Here is a 14986-nt window from a genome sequence, read left to right as displayed (position 1 = left end):
GTGAATGTTAGAGTAGTTTAAGTGTTTAGTCTAGTTAATAAAGTCTTGTTCATGTCACACGTAAAGTTGTCTGTGTTTTGCGCTCATATACTGGAGTCCCTATTCATGCAGATCCTGACTACAGGCTTTTAGTAGTACTGTACAATAAGATTATTTCCCATAACCTGGAAATTAACATTTCTTAGAATTAATAAACAATGAACACTGTGTGTTCATTGGACAACAGGTTAATTGATTGTAATATTCATTTTATTACACAAGTTAATTTTATTAACTGATCCAAATATTTATAATTAATTATAATAGTTATGATTAATTATTCATATTTATTTTGAGCTAATTTGCTACAAAATATACACTTTCACAGAGGGAAAAAAGGGGGGGGGGTGTCATTGTGTCAAATGACGGGGTAAAATCTAAGACTTATCCACATGTACTGCATAATTGCACGTTAACAGACCATAGAATAATGAAACACAGCAAAACCAACAAACAAGTAAAGATGTCATAGTATATGATCTGAATGTTTAAAAAGAAAATAATATATAAACAAAACATAAAACTAATGAGTACAAAGTGCACTGATGTGGCATGATGTCATATTACAAGGCACAGTATAGCATTTTTTCTATCTAATTCCATTCAAGAGGCACATCACTTACTATTTTAGATGGGTTTATGTTGCTTTTTAGCCATTATCAGGTGGCCTGTTTACGGTTATGCTTTTAATAAGATAAAAGAAAGAATGAAAGTAATAACTCTAAAAGCAAACAATGTCTAAAATAAGCAGGAACAGTCATAAAATTGAGACATTTCATCAATGCAATTGATTTTATAGGAAAAGTGCAGCGTTTATACTGGCCTTCCCCCACCTGCTGCATTAAGTTCTGTAATATCCACTGATGGATTTGTTATAGCTTGTTTTCCCCGCCGTGTTGAGCATACAGCAGGTAATTAGTTTACTGAAACTAATGTCTTGTGTTACTACTGCACCAAAGTCCTGCTTCACTTCACTAATTGACTGAGTAATTAAACCAGTTATCTGAAGCCATATCAACATGTCGGCCAGCTGACCAAGTGCCTTTTGCTTCATTAACATAAGGATAAAGAAAATGACTCTATCAAGCTTGTCTATTGTTATTTTTATTCTTTTAAAAGTGCAGACAATAATGTCTGTTATTTGTTCTAATGGTTTCATACTGACACATGGATTCATTTAGCTTATTAACCACTGGCACATCATACTAAAGTACTTTATCTCTTGTTTTGTTCTTTTTTGTCATCCTCCACCAATATAAGTTTTCATCATGCATATTTAAATGCATGGTTCGTTGTTATAACTTTGACTATGCACTTAACACATTGGCTTTCCTTCTCTTAAATGAAGCGTGACAGTCCTGTGATGTGCATATAATGTTCTCTTAGGTATTAACAACTCAAACTGTTGTGCTGCTGATGGAGAGGAATAAGCTTTTTTTGCCATAATTTAAATGATAACAAACAGAATTACACATTTTAATTATTCAATGGCATGTCATCTAATTATGAATATGATTTTAAGGAATCCACATGAATGGCCTGAAGAAATTATGATTGCAGGCTTTTATGATTAGTGTGTCCATGAGAAAATATACAATAAAACATTCAATCACAAAGGCGTTGATGGCAATGCTTTTATACACATCACTGCACAATGGTAGAGTCACTGTAAAATGAAGAAAACAAACCCCTGTGTTTAGAACAATAATAAATTAAAGAATACAAAATTAATGGAGTGGTAAAATTAACATATGAATAAGACAATTTTCTTATTTTCTATTGTATGTGTTTCTCATGGCCAAACAAAATTAGTTTGCATTAATTGTTTTGAACAGGCAATAATTTACTAATGTCTAACAATGTGCCCTAATGACAAACAAAGACACTGACTTTTTTTGTTTCATCTGCATTATATCTTAGCAGCTGGGATTAAGATTTACCAAATTTCCTACAGTGGCCCTACGGGACTCAACTTGGCAGCAATAGCGACACAAACAAACACTGAGAAGACATCAGCAGTAACCCCAAATGTACATCAACTGAAATGAAACATTTCTGAAAACAACTTTTTCTGCATTTCACACTCAACAATGAGTGCTTATAATGCAGAATCAGCTGATAACAAACCACCATAAGAGACCAATTGAAGTCTAGACAAGTCTTTTTTTTTTGTTTTTGTTTTTAAAGGCAATTCTCCAGCTCTAAGGTTTAATTAGTATTGGTCTACGCTAAATGCCCCGATATTCTCAAGGACAAGTTCTTTTTTATTCTTTGCTTAAGGGTAAAAATAAGTTTTAATACGTAATACGAAATACGTGAGCAGCGGTATACTGTTAGCGTACATCCCGATGCTGTCCATGCTGCTGAGAGCAGCTTTTAGGTGAATACAGTATGTAATGATGTCATTAATGACTCACCCTCATGTCGTTCCAAACCCGTAAGACCTCCGTTCATCTTCGGAACACAGTTTAAGATATTTTAGATTTAGTCCGAGAGATTTCTGTCCCTCCATTGAAAGTGTATGTACGGTATACTGTCCATGTCCAGAAAGGTAATAAAAACATCATCAAAGTAGTCCATGTGACATCAGTGGGTCAGTTAGAAGTTTTTGAAGCATCGAAAATACATTTTGGTCCAAAAATAACAAAAACTATGACTTTATTCAGCATTGTCTTCTCTTCCGGGTCTATTATATATCCGCTTTCACTCCACAGTTATGCTGCTTCTTCTTTCCTGTTTTACGGCGATTGGCATCCAGCTTATTGGTGCATTACTGCCCCCTTCTGCTCCGGACAGTGACGCTGCTGACGTGTTATCCGGTGCGCCCGAGCTTCGTTTACAGTCTGAGGGAGACGCACGCTGTATTCAAGCTATTCTACATTGTTTGTATTTTGGTATTGCTATATTTTTTAAAATGGTGCGTAGGTGTTCATGTCGTGGATGTCCTAATCACGTCACTGTCCGGAGCAGAAGGGGGCAGTAATGCACCAATAAGCTGGATGCCAACCGCCACAAAACAGAAAAGAAGAAGAAGAAGAAGAAGCATCACTGTGGAGTGAAAGAGGATATACAACATACCCGGAAGAGAAGACAATGCTGAATAAAGTCGTAGTTTTTGTTATTTTTGGACCAAAATGTATTTTCAATGCTTCAAAAACTTCTAACTAACCCACTGATGTCACATGGACTACTTTGATGATGTTTTATTACCTTTCTGGACATAGACAGTATACCGTACATACATTTTCAATGGAGGGACAGAAAGCTCTCGGACTAAATCTAAAATATCTTAAACTGTGTTCCGAAGATGAACGGAGGTCTTACGGGTTTGGAACGACTTGAGGGTGAGTCATTAATTACATAATTTTCATTTTTGGGTGAACTAACCCTTTAAGAAAGCATCTGACCTCACATTTATTAATACAGCACTTACAATAGTTTGTTTAAAAGCAGGCAACTTTACAGTATTAAACATGAAAAAACAGTGTCAGGGACTCTTTTTTTTTTTTTAAATTAGAATTGCTACTTCATTTTCTACTATAAAACGTCTCTCCAGTGTGTTCATGTCAAGAGTGCCACACGAGTCCTGAAAAGTGAAGCCAAAGAGTCTCAATTGCCCCCAGGTGGCTGGATGCAGTATGGGTCATAAACCCCGCCCTCTCCATGTATTCCAGTGGGACAAACTAAACAATTAAATTACACTTCAAATATTTTTTCCAAAGAGAATTTCTGTCATATTAGGCAGTTTTTATCACGCTGGTGTTAGTTCAAGTGTTTGTTCTTTAAATAAGTTTGGTTTTAGTTAGTTATTTGATGCTATAAAAGGTGAAGATGTGTCGTCCATATTTTTTTACAGTCTATGGTTCATGTTTGTACTCATGGATGTCTGACCTTGATGGACTGAACAGAAGAAATCAACCGGAGAAGATTTCCATGTAAATGAAGGCGGAGCATCAGAGCACACCTACCTATTATGTAATCGCGACAAACCAATGGTACTGTTTCAAAACTGTTTACCAGCCTGAGCAAACTTTTCCGGAAAGTTCACTTTGGCAAGCTGTTTCAAACAAACACCAAACAAACTTTATTTTGGCCTGATTTAGTTTGAAATGTCATCACACCAGAAAATTCTTCGATTTTGCTTGAAGTATATCTAGGCCTTTAATTATACGCGACTACCCAACATGATAATCTTGAAAACAATTACATGTAACATGCTTTAGTAGCATGACAATTAGATAGCAAATTATGTATGAATGAGATCATACAAATTTATTCTCTTTGACCTGCACCTTGGATGTTTTTTTTTTGTTTTGTTTTTTTGGGGGGGGAAATTAGATACCAAAAACATAGAATATTTTAAACAATTGCAAAACAATTTGCCAAATTTAGTTTATTTACTTACTGCATTTCAGGTCACATGCTCCTGACCACTAGAGTATTTCTACAAACATCTTTTTTTATTTTTATTATTCATGCTGTTGTATTTTCACAAAAGTTAAAAGAAAAAGCATTTTTATATATGAAATATGAAAGTTAAAAAGTGGTGTAACCTAATGATTTTAACAAAATCACAAGATTAACTGTGATGTATTGTTGCACAAAAAAAATCTGCATGTATTGTGTATTTTGAAATAGTAATATTTTAAGGTTTGGTAAGCGATATTTCAAAAACGCTGTTGGACATTGTTGACATTTGAAATCAACCCAAACAAACATACCCCTCTTTTCATTGTTCCGCCTCCAAAACTCACCGTCCAATCCTATCCACCCTGAGTCAAGTACCGGTCCAATCGTTGCTGGCAGGGGAGGCGAGTGCACTGACAATGACGCTAAACACCACATTCTCTAGCGGCCGTCAGTGCGCAGTGGTTTACCTGCACAACTCTCACTAGCTGGCCACTGTTACACATACAATGCGAGAGTGGATGTCTGTTTATCACACGCAACAAAATAAGCTCTCTCCAGTGCTGGAAAGCTTTTCTAATATTAACGTGAGTCCTAAAGCGTTTGCATAGTCATAAACCTTCATTCCAGTGATATTCTTTTGAGCTCTTTTGTATTGTGTCTCATCTCTCTTTCTGCAGTCTTTCTTCTTGCTCGTTCTGTTTCCTTGACCACCATACGCCCCCTAATGTTGATTGGTTAGACGTTTGTTGTTGGTGTTGATCTGACTAACCTCCAAACAGTGATTTTGAAATATCACTTACCTCACCTTTAAAGATTAATAAAAAAAAGTAAATTTTTCAGATAATATTTTAATAATTTGCTTAGTCCATTTGGTATATATATATATATATATATATATATATATATATATATATATATATATATATATATATATATATATATATATATATATATATATATATATATATATATATATATATATATAAACAATCATGGTGGGTTTTTTTTCTTCACTAATTTAATGCTATCGTCTTTCACAGGGCTACCATGAACCTCTAAAAAAATCTCAACTTTTAATTCAGTCCATAGCCTCACCAGTGTTGATCACAGCAGAGGTCTGATGGAAAGAGTCCATAAAAGCTCACATATTAATAGCAGCAGTGCACTTTAAAGATGTCTCCCCTCATTATCTCCTGTCATTATCTCCCATCAGTGTGTCAACAAGAAGGATAAGCAGCTCTTTGTCTTTATCCACAGGTGCTGGATCTTGCAGTATAGCTTATTCTCGCCCACTGTATCCAAGAGAGCTGTCCCCAAAAACTGGTAATCAAGTTGACGCCTACTAGTTTGGTACAGATGTTGATAGCTCACAGACCTTTGTGTCCTTCTTTGCCCTTCAAACACATTTCTACATTAAAGACAGATCCAATTTAACCCTTTAACCCCTAAATTTGGAACGTTCTCATGCCAGTTGCAGAAAATGTAAAAGTCAATAAAAATGCAATTCACTGTGTGAAATTGGTTTATGGCCCCATGAAGGTTGGACATTGCGAAGTCATGGATACCGGCGGGCAAATTACACTATAGTTTGCATTTAAGATGCTGTGTTAGAAGGTCACAGCTTCAATATTCTCAAAGTGAGAAAGCCTTTCAATATTGTATTCAGTATACTCAAGCACATTTTATTCATTATTTAGAAAATATAACTGTACATTATGATAGCACACTTGAACTCTATGGTCAAGCCCAAGGTTTTTATACAAAACATTTACTTTACAGCTAAGGGTATTAAACCATAACCAAAGTTAAACTCAAAAGAAAATACCAGATATTCATGAGACCAGCTAAACAATCAATAGCAATAACAATGGGGCTCTTCGAAAACACAATTATGTTTAACTACCTTATTTGTTCTCCATTTTGTGTTACGGTTCCCAATCACATTTGTGATGATGCCATTACTGAAGAGAAATATGCCTCTGTAGAGAATGTAGTTATTTCATTCAGTGTTGAATTAGCTCATTTCAGTCCTTGGAGCTCTGGAGGGTCTAGATCTATTAACGGTCATATCACCATGTTAAGACACTGAAACTCATTATTAATGGTGATAAGAACACATCAGTCTCAATTAAGGCTCCTTTTATTGTGTTTTAAGACAATGAGCACCAGAAAAATCAAGCAATGTTCGAATTATTTTCAAATCTAACATTTGCAATGTGGCTCTCCCAGTTCATCTCCAACATGTGTGGCTAAAGCCTCAAACCCTTTCTGTTGATGTTTCAATTACAGCTGTTTGATGGAGTGCAGTTCGGGGGCTAAAATTTGTAGCTTATTGTTTTGAAACTGCTTTTGAAGTCACACGACTGGGATCCTTTTATATTTGGCTCTGTGGATGTCTCTCAAACAAAGAGGACTCCCTGAAGCCTGGAGCTCATGAGTGATTAGCACAATTAATGATACTATCAATATGGCCATTTGGTGTTACCAACGGCAACATGGGAAGTAAAATTAGAAAGGAAAAAAAAGAAGAAGAAAAAAAATCAGGCTCAAACTGCAGTGCCATGAGCTGCACTACTACTGAACGTAAATCATGCTTTACTGCCAGCAAAAATTGTACTGCGGGACAACAGTTGGAGCAGTACAATTACAAGGACAATCCACTCCTAAAACGTGCACCTTAGAGTTGTACCTTAGAGTAGTAAAATGTACTTTTTAATGTACTACTAGGTGCAAAGAAAGAAGAAAGAAAAATCATTGAGGATTATGGAAGACGGGGGATTATGGGAGACAGGGGATTATGGAAGACAGCTTTTTAAAGGGGACCTATTATGCAAAATTCACTTTACAAGGTGCCTTAGCAGTGTGTGGACACAACCACCCTACTAGGGCTGCCCCCTAATAGTTGACTAGAAGAGGCTTGGTTGACCACAATTTTATTAGTTGGCTAGTAGTTGCAGAAAGAAAAAAAAAATCCTCAGGAAGAGGCAAAGTCATGCAGTCCGTGACGGAGAGATCATTAACAGCAGGAAATCCAAACATTCGCCAATCATTCATCAACCTCAGATATGGCTTATCACTTGAAACATGTAAGTAGTTGCAACTTTACAAGTCCATTCACCCCAATGTTAGCCTAGCTCTAGATAATTGTGTGCTATTTGGCACATATCCAAGTGTTTGTGTGAAGAACGCGCTCACTGCATGACATGGAGGCGCCGGTGCGACCACTTGCATTTAACTTAAATTACTCCATCATTTTGGTCATACAGATACAGTCAAACCAAAATGTATTCAAACACATTGAACATTTCATCCATTAATACAGTTTATTTACTACAGTTTAAAATATATATATATATATGACAAGATCTCAGAGTTAAACTGTGTCAGAAAAAAATAATTTTAATTATGTCAGATAACACTTAAGCAAAACATGGTCAGGTCAAAGTGTCTGAAAAATTTTTGGTTCCAAATTTTTATAATTTTTACTGGTAATCCACTGTATGAAGAATTTTGGGGTATAATATGCCACACCCACTAGTAAAAATATACCAAAAATATAAAACATGTCTGAATAATTTTTGGTTTGACTGTAAGAGTAATGCAAAATGTAAAGGGTCCACTTTTATTTTTGTAAATTCACAATAACAGTAAAATGTGTTTTTGTAAAATAATGAAAACAGTCAGGATGCGCTTTCTGCCGTCTCGGTCTAAGTGAACTTGAGCACCTAAAAAACATGATCCGAAACTCGGCGTATACTTGCCTCACAGACAAGAGAAATGTATCTATAGAAAGCTTGAAATGTCTAACAAACCAATTCAAATGGAAAATAAATATTCTCAAATTATGTAATCCATATGAAATATGCATATAAGCGCGTCCACTACTGGGGAGATGATGAGTCAGCATTGTTGCAGCCGAAAACAAAGAAAACTATATCAATGTTTAGACTCATACACTCATAATCATTATGTTTGCTGGTGTGCTGTGTGCAAACTATGTGTGCGCTTGAGCGCTGATTAGGCTATGTATTATATATAGGCAATTAAAGGCTCATTATTTTGATTTATGATTTATTAATATAAACTCGCGATTAGTCGACTAATAGTAAATGAACGACTACTAGTCGAAAAGGAAAATCTTTAGTCAAGGGCAGCCCTACACCCTACAATGATAAAAATCCATCCACTCCTTCCTCTTTTAAGATTTAATTTAGTCTTTTATTTACATACTCAACAACTCACACAAACTTCAGCCAAGGGGTAATTAGTCTTATCAGATTCAAATTACACCAATATATGTTTTTATGAAACTGATTTTTACAACTTATCACTAGTCTTCAAAGACTGTTCTAAGCAGTTTATTCAACAAGCCACAGAATTTGGTGTGAACTAAATTTACTAAATCTAATTTACAAGAGCATGAATGAAAGTTTATTATTGAAATGAGTGAATGGGAATGTTTTAAGCATAAGTTATTTTTTTCCCCTCAAATCATCAAATCAATCAAGTTTGATATTGACAAATTCAGTGCCAACTGAAACAAACCCATTGTCCATTTTCACATGACAATTTAAAAAAATCTACTGGTAATTTCATAATATTTTAGGCTATGCCATATCAGTAGTTTAGTTCATCAAAACATTATGTAAAATCAGTATAATAAAAAATGACATTTGTTTCACCATTAATGAGTTTGTTGTGAAAATAGCTGAGAGGAAATGAATTCTATGCACACAGCAACTCCTAGGAGGTTCTTGTTAAACTTATAAATGGTCTGTTCTCTCCATTAAGAACATCAAGAGAACTGAATGTAGAGAGACAGCAAATGAAGGACATGAAGAATCAGGCCAGCTTGGAAGATGGGAGAGAGATGGCAACCAGCCAGTATCTGCTGTTCAGTGAAATTGATCAAGGTAAGGGGGAGCTGGGTTCAGAATAATTGAATTGAATAAGGCTGACAGAAGCGCTGACCAAAATCTTCAGACACAGGTGATACTACAAGGTCATATGATACAGGGTATGGACCATCACAAATGGTGAAAAATAGCACAGAGGGGAAACGAATGACAGTGTTAGATTATGTCTAATAGTTATCTTGATTGCAGTGCTCTCGGGTCACTGGATTAGCCACGTTATATAATAAGTGGTACTAATAATGGGTGAACAAAGGTAAGCCTATAACGGGACACTTAAGCTTAATCACCCATCATTACGCGTATGCTTCCATTACTATAAATCTGCATTTATCCGAAATTAGCACGCAATGACATTGATGTGCCCATTTGGATCATTTTTTAAAAACAAAGCCAGTGACAAAATATCAGAAAGTGTCTCACTTTTCATGTACTGACTTTAAACAAATGTATATTCATCTGCAGTCTTTGCATGAAAAAATTTAATCAACAACAATAAATATGAAATATCACCCAGGAGCAAAAACAGTGTTAATACAAAAACCTCCTATGGACTGCTGTAGGCTAGTAGTAAAAATCTTTGTTATGTTGATTTATTTCATAAAAAGAGAAATGAATGCATTAAAATAAATGAGAATTTGCGATTACTTGCAAATAACCTGCAAAAAAATCATGATAATTTTTAATCTATTGTAATGTAATATTTTGATAGCCCAAAAAAGATTTTGTTCCTCCTTTATAAATGCAGCAAATAGTCTGAAGTGACAAAATTGACTCTCAGCCTTGAATGTGACAGTACTGCACTGCAATAACTCCTTGCTAGACAGGCTTTTCTTTTTTTCCGCTCCTCACGCACACAGATAATGCTCTCCGCAGGTACACAGTCTCATCATGGCCAATTGTTTCCCCCTGTGAGTGCTTTATCTAAGCTGGCCTGAGACTGTTCAGCCTCATTGAACATCAATGGCCCTCCTCTTCATCCCCTCTTACCGAGCCATCAGCGCCAACATCCCTTGGCATCAAGGCTGTAACAAAGGCAGGGATTCTGCTGCACCGCAGGATGTGGAGGAAAAATGGGGGAACAGATGAACAGAGAAACCTCAGACAAAATGAGAGAACAAGGTAGATTTGATAGAAGCAGTGTGGGGGATTTTTGCTAACAGTGTCACTCCTGTGAGCAGGGAAATACAATTTTGACCTTGTAAATTAGAGGTGTTTTAACGGGAAAGTCGATTTAAGTTTTGTAGGGTAGTAACAATATTTTAATGCTCTAAAAAGTAGGTCATATGAATATACACGGATGAGCCAAAACATTATGACCATCAGCCTAATATGCTTTTGGTCCTCTGCCAAAACAGCGCCGACCCACCGAGGCATGGACTCTACAAGACCCCTGAAGGTGTCCTGCGGTATCTGGCATCACTACGTTAGCAGTAGATCTAACGTGTAGTAAGTCTTGTGGGTTGCAAGGTGGAGCCACGGTGGATCAAACTTGTTGGTCCAGCACATCCAACAGATGCTCAATTGGATTGAGATCTGGGGAATTTGCAGACCAGGGCAGCACCTTGAACTCTTCATTATGTTCCTCAAACCATTCCTGAACAATGTGAGCAGTGTGGTGCATTATCCTGCTTCCAACAAGAGGCCACTTCCAACAAGGAACACCACTGTCATGAAGGGGTGTACCTGGTCTACAACAATGTTTAGGTGGGTGGCACGTGTCAAATTTCTGCTACATGAATGGCCGGACCCAGGGTTTCCTAGCAGAACATTGCCAAGAGCATCACACTCCCTCCACTGGCTTGTCATCGTCCCACAGTGCATCCTGGTACCATCACTTCTCCAGCTAAATGGCACAAACGTACAAGGCTGTCAACATGTTGTAAAAGAAAACGGGACTTATCAGACCAGGCAACCTTTTTCCATTGCTCCAAGGTCAGTTCGAATGCCCATGTGCCCATTGTAGGCACTTTCGACGGTGGATAGGCACTCTGATTGGTCTGTGGCTACACAGCCCCATACGCAGAGTGCAATGCACTGTGTGTTGTGACACATTTCTCCCATAATCATCATTACAATTTTGCATGACTTGTGCCACAGGAGACCTGTTGGCTTGGACCAGACAGGAAAGCCTTCATTTCCTTGTGCATCGATGAGCCTTGGGTGACCATCACCCTGTCACCGGTTTGTGGTTTGTCCCTCCTTGGACCACTGCTGACTACGAGCAACCTACAAGCCCTGCCCAGCTGCCTTGCCATTACAATTTGTCCCTAATCAAAGTCGCTCAGATCTTTATTCCTGGCCATTTATCCTGTATCCAACACGTTGATTATGAGAACTGAGAACTGATTCCATCTAATCTACCAACTGGTACCATCTAATCTACCCAGACTAGGGATGGGCATTCGATTAAATTTTCTTAGTCGATCGTCGGAAGAATTAATGATCGACTATCGATTAATCATTAATATTTTTATAATACAATTAATTATTTAACTTTTATAATTCATGTGTAATTATAATGCAATGAATACAATGAATACAAAATGCAATGAATATAAAAACACAGCGTGTTTTTCCTCGTTGAGACCTTTATTACAAGATCAACTTGTGGCAGACAGTTAAACTATATTCAGTTAGGCAAACCAAACATATATGCGCGTGCATATGCGGTGCTCTAAAGCAGTGGAACCTGCAGCTGCGAGCCGGCGTTTCTAAACAGAGACCTCATTTGTTCCAAAATAATAATAATAAGAAAGAATCATGTTAAACAACTTAAAAAACATAATAATACTTAGATCTGACAGGTTTTGTCAAAATGTAACTCAAAACTATCCAAGCCAGAAGAAAGAGCCAGATATTAGCCTTCCTAACAATTAGGCTAACTTAACAAATTAGGCTACTTAAAGCCTCGTGAAAAATAACTAACTTTAGTAACTCGCATACAACTTCTGCACCAGTCTACTGATTTTTGTTGAGAAATATAAGCATGTTGACATGATCTGGGGTCAGATGCGACCGCAACCTGGTGACCGTCAGTCCAGCCGCGGAAAACACCCGCTCTGAGGGGACTGACGTTGCCGGGATGCACAGGTACCTGCGCGCTAACTTGGCCAGCCCGGGGAACCTTATTCCGTTCACTTTCCAGTCTGTAGGTGTGCAATTCAGGGGTGGGGGATTCTCCCTCAGAATCAAAACGGAAGATCACAGATAACCGAGTATGGTGTAAAATATTGCACCCTGGTGGTAAAATGTTTAATTGCTGCCACACAGTGAAATTCATTTAATTGCTTCAAGACTCACACTACGCAATGCAAAAAATGCATTAATCGATAACAAATTAACGTGATCGACGAAATTCTTAACGATCAATTATCGATCGTCGATTAATCATGCCCATCCCTAACCCAGACCTTAATATGTTAGGAGATGATCAATGGTATTCACTTCACCTGTGACTGGTTATAATGTTTTGGCTCATCAGTGTACTATAAACAACAACTGTGTAATTTGAAACATAATGTACAGATTTAAGCAGAAAGAGTAAATTTGACTCAAAGCGAGTCATTTAAGGTTAGCATGCAACTTTCTGATGCTGCAATGATACGGTCCATGTGACTGAATTGAGTCCCCCATCTATTTCACACTTTGCGAGCAGCCGAATTGCCATATTTATCATGACAACTCAAGACACGGAAAAGTATGGAACTCATCAAGACTTCATTGTAACATCGGTCAGAAAAAGGCGGAGGCTCCATTCCATGACAGGGTCCTCATCTGAGCCCACCGAGGTTCTAATTTGTCACAGAGATTCATAACAAAGCCTGTCTCTCTAAACATACTTTAATTTCCCAACTCCACCTGGGCCATGAGAACACCTGCCTTTGTAAAAACCCTTCTAGCAGTGAAGTCTGAATACATTCCAGATATGTTCAAATGCAATTCATCGCAATGCTGAAACCAAACAATGACTTGGAGCCATATGCCTGAAACATTTGTACTGATGAATCCCAATAAAGAATTAATGAAGCCCGGATCAAACCATCAAGCTGTTGCTCTCTCATTTGTGCTGTACTAAAATATTTCCACCAGAATCTGCTGGAATTGTTGCAACCGAAAGCACTACACCACCAATGAATTAGAGAAAGTATTAGCAATGGCATCCACTAACATACCTCCAAAACTTCCTAAAATAATGTTACCAGGTGGACCTATTCATAGTGTGAATTCATGTTACTGGTGGAAAGCCCATGTGTAATTATGCCAGAATCCAGAATACTGATTGCACTGTATTGTGAATTCATTGCAATGCAATCAATTGCATTACAAGGATTACAGCCCCTAAATTCCACCAGTTTCAGATTAACAGATGCTGATAATTAAGTATTAATGCATCAATTATGTCATACCAAACCAAGTGGCATTTACACTACCATTCAAAAGTTTGGGGTCAATAAGACTTTTTAATAGAAGTCTCTTATGTTCAGCAAGGCTGCATTTATTTAATCAAAAATACAGTAGAACAGTAACACTGTGATATTACAGTTTAAAATAATATTTTAAAATGTATTCTTGTGATGGCAAAGCTGAATTTCAGTCACATGATCCTTCAGAAATCCTTCCAAAATGCTGATTTTGTGCTCAAAAAAATTTTTTTTTTTATTATTTTCACTTTTTATCAATTTAATACATAATTGCTGGATGACAGTATTTACTTGTTTAAAAAAAAAAAATGTTAAAAACTTACTGACCCAAAACTTTTGAACACACATTTTAAGCAAAACATAAAATAATAATAAATCTCTTTTAGATCAATAGACATTCTTTTTAAAATGAGGACAAAATGTATTTGAATACTTTTTTGTCATCAATATGATGAACTACACCTGTGGTTACTCTGCTAGGAAGCGAAGAGAAGCAGCAAAAAAAAAAAAAAAAAAAAATATATATATATATATATATATATATATATATATATATATATATATATATATAGATAGATAGATAGATAGATAGATAGATAGATAGATAGATATATATACACACATTTATATATATTTATATACATAACTCAGAATTTCATTGCATAGATATTTTATCTATGCAATGAAATCCAGACGATTTTTTTAGAGCCATTGTATTGTTCATGCAGAGCTACAGGCTTTGCAAAGTCGTAGACCATGATAAAAAACAAGAAAGAAAGAGAAGATATGCCATGATTCTTGTGGAGGATGGAATAATTAGACACTATGATTGCACAATTATGTTTCAATTGAGGTTCTAACCATAATTAATCCAATAAAACGTCAAAGTTAAAAAGGACCTATTATGTTTTTTTTTTTTTTTTAGATTTTTAACTTTCTGTACTGTACAATGTTGCTGTTTGAGCATGAAAAATATCTGCAAAGTTATAAAGCACAAAGTCCACTCCAAAGGGAGTTATTCTCTATATCAGTGCACACTGTTTCTAAACTCCCTGATACTTATAAATATAATTATAATTATAAATAAATTATAAATAAAATAATTCCCGTCCAAGGCACACACAAAAAAATGGGCGAAGCCTGGTTGTGTTGCGTTAGTAGTGTGTTGAAACTCACGGTTATGGTAAGGAGTGTGACATT

At 36.4% G+C, this 14986-nt stretch overlaps 1 protein-coding gene across 1 annotated transcript in view; it reads right to left on the bottom strand.

The window, feature by feature from the left end:
• The window catches only part of tmem8b (transmembrane protein 8B), a 130841-nt gene that overhangs the window by 68181 nt on the left and 47674 nt on the right, over nucleotides 1-14986 (bottom strand). The gene's annotated exons all lie outside the window — the stretch shown is intronic.

Source organism: Chanodichthys erythropterus, chromosome 13, assembly GCF_024489055.1.
Source record: "Chanodichthys erythropterus isolate Z2021 chromosome 13, ASM2448905v1, whole genome shotgun sequence".
Classification (NCBI taxonomy): domain Eukaryota; kingdom Metazoa; phylum Chordata; class Actinopteri; order Cypriniformes; family Xenocyprididae; genus Chanodichthys; species Chanodichthys erythropterus.
The sequence above is the reverse complement of the archived record's forward strand: the minus strand, read 5'-3'. Positions and strand labels throughout refer to the sequence as shown.